Source organism: Mustela erminea, chromosome 1, assembly GCF_009829155.1.
Source record: "Mustela erminea isolate mMusErm1 chromosome 1, mMusErm1.Pri, whole genome shotgun sequence".
NCBI classification, from domain to species: Eukaryota; Metazoa; Chordata; class Mammalia; order Carnivora; family Mustelidae; genus Mustela; species Mustela erminea.
Genome location: NC_045614.1, coordinates 189240879 through 189256741, shown reverse-complemented (window position 1 = coordinate 189256741; position 15863 = coordinate 189240879). Strand labels below are relative to the sequence as shown.

At 36.1% G+C, this 15863-nt stretch overlaps 1 long non-coding RNA gene across 1 annotated transcript; it reads right to left on the bottom strand.

Annotated features, from left to right (window-relative positions):
- Nucleotides 1-5944: 5944 nt before the first annotated feature.
- LOC116567247 lies at nt 5945-13171 on the bottom strand. The gene is made up of 3 exons (XR_004276168.1): nt 13115-13171; nt 9631-9702; nt 5945-6553 (listed from the first exon to the last, which is right to left on the bottom strand). It is a non-coding gene; the product is annotated as an uncharacterized LOC116567247 (long non-coding RNA).
- Nucleotides 13172-15863: the final 2692 nt, after the last annotated feature.

The window sequence follows — 15863 nt, the reverse complement described above, 5'->3', positions numbered from 1 at the left end:
AGAGCTAATACAGTAATATCTGTGTCAGTGTGTATGTGTAATACACCAGTGCTGGGTATTCATCCTCTAAGGGTTGGGAAGCGAGAAAGGGCTCAGTAGCTCTCTTTGTACAACATTTATATCTACTCCTCTCTAAAACCGTTAAATCAGGAACACTTCTTTAATTTGATGAAAGATTTCTGTGATAATAATCTTTTCTACTGAAGAAGGAATGACTGCAGAAGAAAATGTTGGTCACTACTGTTTCCGGTTTCTACGTAGGCATTACCATTTCTCGACTATAGATACACTCTTCAGTTTAACCACTAGCTTCAGCTTCTCCAAAAGAACTTTGTGACTGTTGTTAGGAAACCATTTTATAAATTGACTGAATCTCTCAAACATACACATAATGTATTTTCAGAGTAATTTTCAGATTAGATCAAAACTTCGATAGAGCTAAATTTCTGGACTCAGTCTCAGACAGTGAAAAAGGACTAGTTACCTATATCTGAAGTCTCATCCAGATACAAGGAGACAAAAAACTGAGAAGAAAAAAAGAAAACAAAAACTTGGCAGTGTCAAAAACCAATATTTTGGTTTTGGCTTTTCTCACCAGCAACATTTATTAGCATCCATTTTGTATAAAGACCTACACTAAATGTGGTGATGAAATCTTATTCATGAGTGTGTACTCTAAACAGTGTTGCTGAAGTAAAATACAGGTGCCAGTGATTGGGCAAATATTTATCCAGAAGTCTACCCAGACGCACCTAAACAATGGAATTCTTCTTCTTTTTCTTCTTCTTCTTCTTCTTTTTTATTATGATTTTATGTATTTGAGAGAGAGTGAGAGAGAAAGCATAAGCAGGGTGAAGGGCAGAGGCGGAAGCAAGCTCCCCACTGAGCAGGGAGCCCAATACAGGGCTGGATCCCAGGACTCTGGGATCATGACCTGAGCCAAAGGCAGAAGTTTAACCAACTGAGCCATCCTGGCACCCCCAAACAGTAATTATTCCAAAAGGTTTTTTGGGGGAAAACATGTGTTTTCAAAAGTTGACTAATCTAAAAATTGAGGAATAACTTGAAACAATGTACAATAATGCACTGGGTGGCTGCTGACTTGGGTGTGATATCTTGACAGCCTTACTCTAGTAGACAAGATAGGACATTTTTATCTTAACAGAGGATAATAATGATGCAATGGTGTTCTTACTGATGGCATAAAGATTTTGGTGGTTCTTCATTATTTATATATTTTGTCAGGTAATAATATTTTTATTTTTATTTTAGAGTTGAGTTTCTCCTGCGACATATGTCACAGGAGAAACTCAACTCTAAAATAAAAATAAAAATATTATTACCTGACAAAATATATAAATATATATATAAATATATATGACATATATATGTCATATATATTTATATATATATATGTCACAGGAGAAACTGTGGGAAATGGGATCTATAAATAGATCCCATTTCTTAATATATAAAGTGGAAGGGGAAAAAATCAGAAAATACTGAGATAGCTTTGTTAGATGTGGAATGCTGTTTCAATGCTGTTTGAATGATTTAATCTTTCAGAGTTAAGTTATCTACATTTCAAAAAAACCATTGATCCAAATCAGTTCAGGTCAGGTATGCAAATTAAACCATCAGCTACTACATTATATCTGATTTGTCTTATATTGAGAAACATATTATGTAGTATATAATATAATAGATATGCATCCAGCATGTACGTGATCCATAAACTATTCAGGCCTGCAGATGTGTTTATAAAATAAATGAGTACAAATAAGGTGCAGCTGACCTGCCATTGATGGAACATTCATACTGTTATTTTCTTTGCAGTTTCAATGTTAAACATACTTGGACTTTGCAAGTCTTTTCATTGTGGAGACATCAGAAACATATCAGTTGAGGGGATAGTGTGAGAATAAAAACCAGATAATGTTGGTTTAGAAGTATCCAAAAAAGCCTACACAGATTGATAGATTAGGTATGTTTCAAACAGAAGAGTGAAGACAGACATACCGCCTGGCAGACAGAGAGAAATCTGGGTCTGATGCTATTTATTGTAGTAAATCATCACCCCCTAAAGCTGGAAAGGACGGCCAGCATAGTTTTGTCCATGCTCTTCTCTAACATGAGAAAGCTGACATGGAGCTAAGTTAGGTAATTCATTTCAAGTCCAGCATAAACTTGACAGAATCAGGCCCGGCACTCTTACTGTACAAATTCTGAGGTCTGTCTGAATTACAGGAGGGACTTAAATGACGTATCATGGCCATGAAGCATTTCATGCACATTAGAGACTTATACGCATTGAATGTATGCATTAAATATTAATTTTCTGAGAACTATTCATAAAATGAAAGACAAAAGTACCATCATTTACTGAAAATGGTAGCATTTTATGCATATAATTTCAGATTACTGAACACCAAATCAAAACTTCTCTTTTCATTCCTGTCTCCCAGTGTTCACGGTCTCATAACTTCATTTTTTCTGTACCCTGAGGTACTTATTTTATTCTTGTCTCTTTTTTCCCCCCATTCACTCAATTAGCAAAACAAGAGGTAATTCAGATTCTTAAGGTGAACATTGTTTCATTTTCTTTTGTTCGAAAGCACTTACACTGACACCTTTCAGAGTCTGTTCCTCTTATTTAAGACTCCCTTGTGCTCGTTCTTTGTCTTTTAGGAGGAAATTTCCTGAGATTTGCTCTGCGCTGTGAAACAAAGCCTAGGCAGCTGCGTGGATTTCCCAGCAATTCAGGCTCCACATTGCTGGTCAGACTCTTGTTTGTTTGTACTGAAATGGCCAGAGGGGACCTGCCAGGAGTCCACCGGCAACGCCTGAGCCCTCAACCTCCTTCTCAACAGGAGTATAAAACTCAGCACGCTGCGGTGTAGACATCCCACACCAAGCACACCAGTTCCCACCGGGCTGCTCCGAACCATTTTAAATGGCACTGCCATGATACATGGAAGACATTTCGACATTTCTGAGGCGAGGGAAACAGATACTGTGGTGAGGAATTAGACACAGGAACACCAGCTGCCTTGAAGACATGCCTTAGAGACATGAGAAACCAAAAAAAAAAAAAAAAAAAAAAAAAAAATTCAATTAATAAATCAGTCTTCCATGCAGATCCTTGTAAAGTAAATGAGGCTATTTTGTCAAAATAATAATCGTGTTTTCTAAGGACTGTCCTGCTAAAAATACAGCTTCTCTAGAGAAGCAGCTACATGCTCCCTTTAAATAGCTCCGTTTGGCTTGCATTGTTGCTTGTCCTTATCTTAACTGAGTAAGAACTGTCTAATAGCCTTCTAAATGAAAGGAAGTTTTGGGCTCCGTCACACTGCACAATCCCTTCCAGATGTGATTTTGTGGAACTCTCCCTCACGTTTACAATGGCATGGGCAGAGGGGCTTCGGAGATGTTACATAGAAAATCACTTTTTCTGGCCCTCTTGGATTGAAATAAGAGGGTGGTCCCGATGACATTGAATATAGGTGAGTCACATGCCCAGCTCTGAAAAGAGAAGCATTCTCCCAGGCTGTGAATGGGAGCCCTGCATCCCCCTTTGAGGCTAACGGATACCCTGTGATGAAAACCACCGTCTAAATGCAACGTGCCTTTGTTCACAGCACCAGCAGGTGTTGTTAAAGCCTTCTGTCCTAGCTCTGACAATGTTCCAGAAACCTGACCTGCCACAACCCTGTTATTCCCACAATAGAAGGCCCTTAGAGAATAGTTAATTGTGCCAGATTGTGCAATTCCATTGTGATACTTAACAGGCAAGCACAAGAGATTCTTATGGTTTGATTTTATACTGATAGACTAGATAATCGGACATGTCTGGGTTTGCGTGTGTGTATATATATTATTTTTCTGCATACACACACACACACATCCCCATGATAATGCTGGGCTCAGACTTCTATCTCAAAATTCAGTGGCTCTTGAGATGTCAAGAAACTGCAGTGCACTTTGAGGAGAATGTTTCGACTTAGCCATGACTGTGAAGTATCCAATTTACTTTGTCAATATTCAGAGGTTTGTTTGTTTGTTTGTTTTTTGTATACTTGATTTAACCATCTCAACAATTATGCATCCGCGTTTTTCACTTTTATCATTGTCAGCTTGGAACACAACGTCTAGCTGCTCATTGAGATGACAGAAAATGCTGGTTGCAAAAATTAGGTCATATTTGATAGGCGCAGTTCAGGGAAATGAAGAATTAAGACAATCACTTGGAGAATGTAGGCCAGTGAAGACTGTCAAAGCCAATACGCAAATAATTTTAAAAAATAGCAATTTAGGGGCCCCTGGGGGTTCAGTTGATTCAGCACCTAACTCTTGATCTCAGCTGAGGTCTTGATCTCAGGATTGTGAGTTCACGCCCTGTGTGAACTCACGTTGGGCGTGAAACATACTTTAAAAATAATAAATAAATAAAACAGCAATTTAATTGATTATTTTCTAGAAAACAGCTTTAGCTATCACCCAGCCTAGAATGTTCCACTTGGGCTCCACTGTTTAAATATTTGTAGCAAAGGAAGTTGTACTAAGGTTTGGACCTCACAGACCACCTAGATTATGATTTTAGAACCAGAAAGATATGGGTTCAAATCATTATTCTATCAGTGAGTATGTATGTGACATCAGATAAGTCACTTATCTGGTATAAGCCTCAATTTAAACATCAGATTCCTGGAAGTGTTTTGAGCATTAAGAGAGATAATGTATATCTGCGCTTAGCTCAGTGCCTCGTGCATCAAATGACAAATTGTGGCTATGAAACTATTTTCGGAGGATTCTGCTCTGATGTGAGTGTTGCACATAAAGAACTCCTAGGGTATATTTTAATGCATTTTTACCATTTTCTTTCATTCACATGCCTTTGTACAAATGATTTTTCATTCTAGGATAAATACACTTTGATTGAAGAGAATATTAGTTTGGTTTAACAGAGAAAAATATAGCAGTGACAACAAGACAGAACTTCTCTCCTCCACAGAAGTCTAAGTCTGGCTGACCAGAGAGTGAAAGTGGCTCTGATCTGTGAGATCATTGAGGAGCTCAGACTCCTTTGATCCCATTATGCCTAAACTATCACCCTTACCCACATACATGATGGAAGGAATCACCATCTCCCTGTCTGTGCTCTGGCCAGCAGGAAGGAAGAACAATAGGTCGGGTGCTTGAGTGGCTTAGTCAGTTGAACCCCTGCCTTCAGCTCAGGCCAAGATCCCAGGGTCATGGGATCTAGTCCTGCATCAGACTCCCTGTTCAGTGGGGAGCCTGACCCTCTCTCTACCCTTCCTCCCTGCTCATGATCTCTCTCTCTCAAATAAATAAATAAGGTCTTAGGGACACCTGAGTGGCTCAGTCAGTTAAGTGTCCGCCTTCAGCTCAGGCCTTGATCCCAGTGTCCTGGGATCGAGTCCCACATTGGGCTCCTTGCTCAGTGGGGAATCCACTTCTCCCTCTGCCAAATGTTCCCCCTGCTCGTGCTCTCTGTCTCTCTGACAAATAAATAAATAAAATATTTAAAAATAGATAGATAGATAGAAAAGGTCTTAGAAAAAACAAAACAAACAAACAAACAAACAAAAAAAAAACAAAGAAGAAGAAATAGAGGCCAAGTAGCTTTTCTTAAAGGACACTACCTAAAAATATTTCACTTTCCTTCAGCTTACATCCTATTAACCAAATTACCTAAGCATACCTAGCCACAAGAGCATCTGGAAAATAGCTCACTGCAATAGGCCCAGTCGAAACTCAGTAAGCCAAATCGCTAAAACAATCTGGAAGACAATTACAGAGTTATTTCCAAAGGTATATGCATCAGGTATCCATTGCGGCCTAGCAAATCATCCCAAACCATCCCACTGCTTCATGACCTAAAGCGATAGCCATTTATTTAGCTCATGATTCTAAGGACTGGAAATGGAAACAGCTCTGCTGGGTGGTTTGAGCTGTCCATATGGCAGAGATCAGCTGCAAGGTTACACTGGGGGGCAGGTCGAGCTGGCAGCTGGAGCACTTCAACCCTCTCGTCCTCCAGCAGGTCTGTTTGCCCAGCCTCTGTGCAAGAGCTTTCATGATCCAGCCTCAAGACTTGGCAGTTTTCACTCTGCTCCATTCGGTTGGTCAAAGAAAGCCACAAGGCCACCCAGACTTAAAAGCTAGGGAAACCCACTCTGCCTATGAGGGGAGGATCTCAGTCATGATAAGGGAGGGGAGGAATTTGCTGCCATTTTTGCAATCCACCCCTGAGGGCAATCAAATTAGAGGTACTATTTATAAATTTACTATAGTACAAATATGAAAGATTGTTCTTACTGTAAAATACGTGATGTTAATTTGAGACAGATAAAATTGCCAAGTGAAGGGAGATAGATACAAATGTTAGGTTCCTTACTCACACATAGTGAGGAATACATGCCCATACTTGCATGACATTTAAATTAGATTTAGGCCTTCTACAGTGTACACCCAAGCCATGTGTTAGGGGCTAGCTGATCTCTGTGTCAGTGGCTGTCAACTCTCCAGTGATCTGAGAGAGAGGAAAGAAAACATGGCATCATCCAAGGACAAAATAAGTCAGGTAAACATTAATTATCCTGGGTATCAGAATAACTGAGTTCTAGTTCAAGCTAGGATTCACAATTCGTTTACTTTTCTATGTATAATTTTAAAAGGCTGAACTAAATTAAATCTCATATCCCTTCCTGTTTTGACTGGTGTTTGGGTTACTAAGAATGACAAGAGCCTTGTTCTTTCCAGTGACGACAAAACTGAACATATGAACCAAAAGGGGAACACAAATGATTAGGTCACTTAGTGCCAAATACCAATATATTTGGAAACTTTCAGATAACAATCCAAATTATGTATATAGAAGCAAAGCTGAAAAATATATCTGATTGCAAGCCAACTCCACAGATTTCTTTTTCAAAAGAGACCGATTGTTGATTAATGCATGGCAAATAATCCCTTAACAATTACAATTAAAATGTAAATATAGGTCTAGAAGAATATGATAGAGAATCTTAAGTGAATTTGTTTAATAACTGAAACAATAATTGATCTCTACATACGATCTTATATTTTCATATTCGCAGGCAATATAAACTTAGATAAGAATTTTTTCTCCTCAGTGAGTCTGGGTGGCTCAGTCGTTAAGCATCTGCTTTCAGCTCAGGTCATGATCTCGGGGTCCTGTGACTGAGCCCAGCATGGGACTTCCTGCTCAGTGGGGAGCCTGCTTCTCCCTTTGCTCCTCCCCCTGCTCTTTCTCTCTTTCAAATAAATAAAGACAATCTTAAAAAAAAAAAAAAGAATCTTATTTTCCCTCACACCATGTGGCCCCTACGTATCAATGATTCATGTTTCTTCCTGAAAACAAACACTGGATTGAAAAGTAAATTCTTAATTCAAGAAGAAGTGTTACATAAACCACAAAGATGACAGCTACGCTACAGTGATAGTGGCATTAGGCTATGGCTTCTATCACTACATCCTAGCCACAAAATTGTAAAGAACTCTACAGACTGACCAGCCCAGTGATTATCAAAGTATGATCCTAGGACCAGGACCAGCAGCATAAATATGGCCTATGAACTTGTTTCATACGATAATCCTCCAGCCATACCTCAGACATACTGAATCAGAAACTGAAAGGACCCTGATATTTCAACAAGCCTTGGTTGGTTGAAACCCTAAGGTTTCAGAACCACTAGACTAGCCAACATTACCTAGTAAATCATCCAGGCAGTCAATCAGAGACTGAATAGAACAAATCTATCATCCTGCCGTCTAATTATTACTCTTTTCTGCTTTAAATCTATCAACAAAAGTTACCTCTGTTTGCTACATGAATGATGTCTCTGGAAACATTAAGGTTCTCTGGAAGAATTCATGTGACTTAATTTCATCAAAAGACATATGTTCTTGGTATGGAGAAACCCAACAAATATTTGTTACTTCATTTATTGTAATTTCATAGAAGATACAAAGGGACTAAAAAAAAAAACAACACAATAGTTTTAAGAAGATAAACAGTCCATGGAGAAGGGAACTGCCCCAAGAGTTACATTGTTTTCAAACTGGGGAGAACCATATGGTTTAACAACCTCTTTTTAGAAAGAAAGAAGCCATAGCTCACTGGGCATCAGGAGAATTTTCCAAAGTCAGACCAATTTTTAGTAACAGAATCAGGATGGGAACTTAGGTTTCTAACTGAAAGCTAGTATTCTCTGTTTTAAAATCCACCCCTCAATGAATTAGAGATCTATGGAAGTATTTTAATGTTTAACACCATGACAAAATAATAAGACAAAAATCAAGTAGAGAAGTAAGCCTTTACCTGCCAAGAATAATGGCAGAAGATGCAATTAGTCTATCTAATATGGGAGAAATAAAAACTCAGATTCTCCACAAAAGACCTGCTCCTTCATTGTTTTTTTGTTTTTGTTTTTTTTTAACAAGAGATATCAACTTTTTCATTTTAAATCTTAAATAAGACATGACACCCTGGAATGTGGAGGCTTTCACTAGAAGCTTTTTTTTATTTCTTAAAAATCCTTTAAGCATAAAGAAATAAATTCTTTACCTAGGAAAACTCTTTTTGTAACATCAAAAAGAGATAAATCCACAAAGGGGGGGGGGGGACTGTTGAAGGAGATCGTCATAGCAACCAGATAAGAACAAATTTGGCATAGAAAGCAACCTGATTATTTCTTCTTTTTAATCAAAATTACATATCATCAAGTTCGGAAACAAAACAATTGGGAAAACGGTACAAGAATTTCCAAGTACATCACATGCACATTAATGTTTATTAACTCTCCAAACACCTAAAGTAGGTGCAATTATTCATTAATACAGGAATAATTTATATTTCATGGGATTGCCAGCCTCATTTCTTTCTACTCTAGATATTTAAAAATCAGCAAACATGGATTTTTCTTTTCCAGAAATATTTTTCAAATTCATTTATTTTTTGTTTTCATAAAAGCTCAATTTATACTGTCTCAACATTTTAATGCTGATTTTATTTTTTACAATACCCATTATCCCCAACTGATGTCTTATGGGCGATTAATGCTGACTTACATAGCTTTCAGAAATGTTCATATTTTCTTGCTTTCTTGACAACAGTAGGATGGTTCTGAGTCCAAATTCGGCCTCCTATTCTTTTTTTTTCTGAAGATTTTATTTATTTATTTATTTGACAGACAGAGACCACAAGCAGGCAGAGGCTGGCAGAGAAAGGAGGAAACAGGCTCCCCGCTGAGCAGAGAGCCCATGCGGGCTCTATCCCAGGACCCTGAGACCATGACCTGAGCTGAAGGCAGAGACTTTAACCCACTGAGCCACCCAGGTGCCCCTAAATTAGCAAATCTTATTCCGGAATCCTAAATTCAAGTCTGAGAGCCTTACTGAAAAGGATAAATAGTGAACTAAATCAATATGAATGTTGACTGTATAAAAATATAATACAAATATAATATATAATATTATATATCATATATATAATAGTATAATATATTATATATAATATATATAATATGTAATATTATATATAATAATAAATATAATACAAAAGTATACTACCAAAGTTTATCTTACATCAGAGCCTGAAATGGAGATTCCTATGGAAATAATTTATTGAGGAAGACTTCAACATGCCTCTGTCACTGTCTAATAGAACGAGCAACACAATGATATGGATAAGGATATACATCCAAATAATAAACAGTATTAATGTACATGACAAAATTAAGACCAAATGAGTAAGAGAGGTCAGTCAGTTAAAATATGTTCTAAATTACATACAATGTTCAGAGTATTTTAAAATTATTATTTAATAAAATTAATTTTTAAAATGATAAATGCCTAAAATTATTAATGTATCTAAAAGTCTCTAGATGCCAACACTACGAGTAAAAGGCCGTGTTACTAACATGTACCCTAAGAGAGGTCTTGGGTAGAAATCCCTAGAAATAGAGTTTCCAACAGGGATTTTGGACAAGTGATTTATTGAGAAATCAATTCAAGTAACCATGTGAGAAAATCAGGGAAACAGGACAGGATAGGGAAAAGCAAAGCAAAGGTTAGTTTCAGAAATACTCTAGCCTCAACTTGATCCTACAAGGTGTTCCTAAGCATTAATGGTGACAGTCGTTTTCCACCATTAGCCAAGGGGACCAGGTTTTTGTACCCTGCCATTTCAGCCAGTTGTTGCTTGTCACTGCCTTGAAGGTAATGTCCAAGGCATTCCCAGCCATATACACTTTGGTGGCAGAGAGCAATTCTTTTGAGAAGTGTGTGGCTCTAAGTCATTAGAAACCTACACTAACTATAGATGGGGGTTTAATGCACCAGAAGGGGAAAACTGTGTGGGGTATCAACCATGTCTAATACTAAAGAAAATAATACATTAAATAAGAAACGATTTAATCTGGAAAAGGGCAGAAAATAGAGGGGAAAAAGAAAATAGAGCAGGTGGACAAATAAGAAAAAAAATAAGATTTAAATCCAATTATTATTATGCTAAATATAAACATTAATTTTTCCAATTAAAATACAAAGAAGACAAGACTGGATTTAAGATATGTAAGTTGCTTACAAGAGACAGGCTTTAAAAATAAGGATGAAGAGGGGTGCCTGGGTGGCTCAGTGGGTTAAAGCCTCAGCCTTCGGCTCAGGTCATGATCCCAGGCTCCTGGGATCAAGCCCCGCATCCAACTCTCTGCTCGGCAGGGGGCCTGCTCCCCCCAACCCCCTGCCTGCCTCTCTGCCTACTTGTGATCTCTGTCAAATAAATAAATAAAATCTTTAAAAAAAAAAAAAAGTAAAGGTGAAGAAAAATTGAAAGTAAAAGATAGGGAGTAAAATAGTAAATACTTGCCAGTAGAAGATGGGGTAGGTATATGAATAGAGACAAGTAGGCTTAAAGTGAAGAAGAATTACCAGATAAAAGTAGCTATACTGTAATAATAAATGAGTCAAACAATCAGAAACACATTAAAAATAATAACATAATCTTGATATATATAAAGTAAAAGTTGGCAGAACCAAAAAGAGAAACAGACAAATCTATAAACTCCCTATGACTATAGTATACAATTTTAACATGTATCACTCAATAGCTGTTAGAATATGCAGACAAAAATATCAATATGGATAGAGTCTGACAATCAAAACTGACTAACATATTTCTTTATCAACACATACAGAATAGCACACCCAACTCATAAAAGAATTCAATTCCTCTTCAAATTCACATATAACATTGATCAAAAAGGACCATATGTTCTGTCAAAAAAAAAGCAAAAATAATCAGAAAACTCCAAAATTTTGGACATAAAGTAATAAACTTGTAAACAGTTTTGATTTGGAGAAGAAACCAAAATAAAAGAAAGTATTTAAAATGGAATGATAATAAAAATTAAACATAGCAAAAACTTATGGAATTATGATTAAAAGAAATGTATACCCTTCAATACTTTGGGAAAAACCAGGATGAAAGTCAATGTTTTAAGTATCTATTGCAAGAATTTAGAAAAAGAACAGCAAAATAAAAACAAAGGAAATAAAGGGAAGGAAATAATAAACAAACAAAAGGAGAAGGTAATTAAATAAAAGAATGTATGATAAAGAATATAACAAATCTAAAAATTGGTTATTTGAAAAATACAAGTTACATTTATCAGTAAGACTGATCAAGGACAGGGGCGCCTGGGTGGCTTATTCCTTAAGCATCCGCCTTCTGCTCGGGTCCTGATCCCAGGGTCCTAGGATCAAGCCCCGCATTGGAGGGCTCTCAGCTTTGCGGGAAGCCTGCGTCTCCCTCTCCCACTCCCCCTGCTTGTGTTCCCTCTCTCGCTGTGTCTTTCTCTGTCAAATAAATAAATAAAATCTTAAAAAAAAAAAAAAAGACTGATCAAGGGCAGATAAATATACTACACAGAAAGAGAGAAAATAACATCAGAAATAAGGATATAACTAAAGAAATGACACATTTTAAAATAAGATATTTGAAACATCTTTACATTAATTAATTGGCAAATTTAGATGAAATCAAGAATTCTTTTAAAAAACCCATTATACAAAATAGGAAAAGAAATGGAAATTTTGACTATGACTATATCTATTTTTAAAATTAATTCTAGTTAAAAATCTTCCCATAAAGAGATCTCAGATCCAGATTCATTTATTTACGAATTCTACGAAATAATAAAGAAATAACACAAATTTTATGCAACCCTACTGTACTCTCTTTTTATGAGGCCAGGACAACCTTTTCCCCAAAACCTAAAAATAACATCACAAAAAGGAAAGTTGCAAGATGATCTTTATCCTAAATACAGAAGCAAAAATCCTAGACAAAAGTTTTATAAACAGTATGAGTGGAATGTGTGTGTATGTGAATATATCAAAGCCAAATGGGTTTATTTAAAAAAATGTGAAGTTAGTTTATCATTCAAAGTTTCAAATTCTAATGATCTAATTCACTACATTAAAAAAAATAAAGAAAAAATATGTCATCTCAAAATATTTAGAAAAAGTGAATAAAACTCAAAATCTATTCATGATGAAAAACAACTGTTACAAAACATTTTGAATCTGATATATGGCACTACAAAGATTCCCCAGCAAACACTCTCTCTCAATGATACGATATGATAAACTTACCCTTAGTTTGGGAACAAGGTAAGAATGTTTCATATGGAACTGTATTTACATGGAATGGAAAAGCCTAGATTGTCTAATAACTCAAAGAAAAAACCAAAACACACAAGAATTGCAAAGAAAAAATTTTGATAGTATTAGCAAATAATATGACTGAAGATATAGATTATCCCAAAGAATTCAAACTATTCGAACTAATCAGTGAATTTATCAGTGCTGCTAGATTCAAAATCATGTAAAACTCTATATTTCTTTAAAGCAGCAGTAAACAATTAGCAAAGCAAATTATGAGATTTATACCATTTTCATGGCACCAAAATTCACCAAACATTTAAAAATAAATCTAACAAAAAATGTGCAAGACTTCTACCTAGAAAACACGAAATATTGCTGAGAGAATTAAAGAAGATTCGCTTACAGGAGTTCCCCCTTACTTGTGAGGGTTTCTCTTTCTGTGGTTTCAGTTACCTCTGTCACTCTGACTCTGGAAGCCTGTGATCCTCCATCTCATCATGGGTCAGAAGGTCAATAGTTGCCTGACACTATATCACAATGTCTTTGCCATCAGCTCACTTCATCTCATCACAGAGGCATTTTACCGTCTCACATCATCCAAGAGGAAGAAGCATAAGTTAGTACAGTAAGATATTTTGAGAGAGAGAAACCACATTCACATAACTTATTACAGTATATCATTATAATTTATTATTTTATTATTATTATTCCTAACCTCTTAATGTGCCTAATTTATAGATTAAAATTTGTCTTAAGTGTGTATGTATAAAAAAAATACATAGTGCATATAGGGTTTGATATCTGCAGTTTCTGGCATCCACTGGGCATCTTGGAATGATCTCCTGTGGATAAAAGGGGACTCCTATAAATAGTATTAAAGACAGGTTAATAGAGTAGTAAGTTATATAATGTTTATGGTTTGGAAAAATGAGTGTTGAAAAGGTATCAATTCCCCCCCCCCAAATTAACCTACAGATCCATACAAATTCCAGCAAGCTTTTTTAAAGAACAAAATTAGAAAATTAAAACCTAGGTTATAAACTATATCTTAACAGCTTCATTTATGGTTTAATTGGATAGCCATAGCTTACTATATTATATATTCTGTAGCTATTCAATGTGAAATTTATTCTTATAAGCACATGAAACAGTTAATATGTATTTCCTGAATCATGGTATTTCAATTTCAATCAGTATTTCCCTGAATATCCATAAAATTCAAAGAAATTAATAAAAACTTACAGAATCAAACTCTTTCAAGATATTTAAATACTAATAATTTTTAAAACTCTCCTGAACATAATTAAAACCTCATGTCTAATATATTAAATTCTCTTAGGTTTAACATTTTAAAGAATAGAGAAAAATATGTAAAGTATCAAAAGGATTATAGATGTGTAAACAATCCAGGATTCAGGTGAAAGATCAGAACTAGATTATAATTCTGTGGTCATAGGATCTACTCTTTCTTTGTTATTTAAAAAACCATAATAGCTTTATTGAAATATAATTCAAATACCATATATTTCACCACCTTCCATATATAATTCAATGTTTTCAGTATATTCAGAGTTGTGCAACTAATCCCATGGTTAATTTTAAAACATTTGCTTTACCTGAAAAAGATACCCTGTACCCATTGGCAATCACTTTCCATTTCTGCCTAACTTATGGTCGTATACTGACACTAATCTCCAATCCGTCTCCAGTTTTGTGTCATCTGGAGAAAGGATGCTGTGAGGAGAACACACAGAACATACTGGGAGAAGAAAGAGGGGCTGTGAAGAGTGCCTCCAGGGAAAATGAAGGGAGCTTAATATTTTTAGTTCCACCGTGCAAAATCTGAAACCATCATGGGAAATCTAAAAGAGTAGAGACTCACTCACCAACTGTTTTGGAAATGGAACCAATAGCATATAGTTAGGTTGGGACGATTCTGTTCTCTCAAAATTTATTAGAACAATGGGTGCATGAACGTTGTCCACAGACGAGATGTTCCACATGTGTGAGAGAGCTTGAATAAAGACATCCTAATACATCTCTAATAAGACACCTGAGGGACAGATAGACCCACAACCACAAGATCCTGGAAGAAACTCTCAGACTGAGGAAGCAGTTACTATGATGCACATAATCAAAAGACAAATATATACTAATATTGGAGAAACTGCAAAAGAGAAAACAGCCAGCAAGAAATTTGTCAAGATCCTCAGGAGTATCTTTCCAAGAGAGGAGTCAAATGGAAACATCGACCAGACTCAGGGCATATGAAGCCAACGGACCATAGTGCTCTTCCAAGGAAGGATTTCACAACCCTTACATCTGCTTATCTAAATAGAAAATGAGGAACATAAAGGACACCAAACACTCTCTACACCCGCCTGCTCATTTGGTGAAGTGTTTTGGATGGAAGCAGCCTGAGTCGAAAGAGAGAAGATTAAATTTTAAATCAAGTCCAAAATTCAGATATTTGTTTACTTATGTATTTATTTATAAATTTTTATTGATTTTAAATGGAAATTGTAACTGTGTACAATTTAAAGTGAGAGAAGAATCTAGGTCTGCTCTACCTTCAGAGTAAGGAGAAAAGCCAGTGCCCTGCCAGAATTTTCTTCTAAGGTTAGGGAAAGGCCACCTTCACTGGGTCAAGGTTAAAGCCATGATGAGAACAAAAATAAAGTTGTTTTTATTATTATATGAATCATGTTTATCCACTGATACTCAATAAGATGTTATATCACCCTCACAGAAATGCTGAGGAAAATTATGTAATGGCATGGAAAACTGTTCAAAGTTTTTCTCAAATTACAAAAAAAAGCAAGATGAAGGATATGAGAATATGCCATTCCAAAATATACTTCTTTGGCATATAGATTTTTTTTGAGCTAAAGACAATCAAGAATTAGTAGGCATAGGTAAAGCTGTTTACCTCCCCCTAACCGCATTAAAACAGAATAGAAAATTCCCCCTTTTGTAAAGGAAGTTCCCATTTATAAAAGACATTTCCATTTGTAAGATGCCCCTACCAGGGAAAAAACTACTCCCTGAGACCTCTGCCCTCACCTGAGAGACTCTTAACTGCATCACAAAACATCCCTTTCTTCTCTCATCTTTCCATAACTTGCCTCCTTCTCTCAGAACCCGCAAGCCCT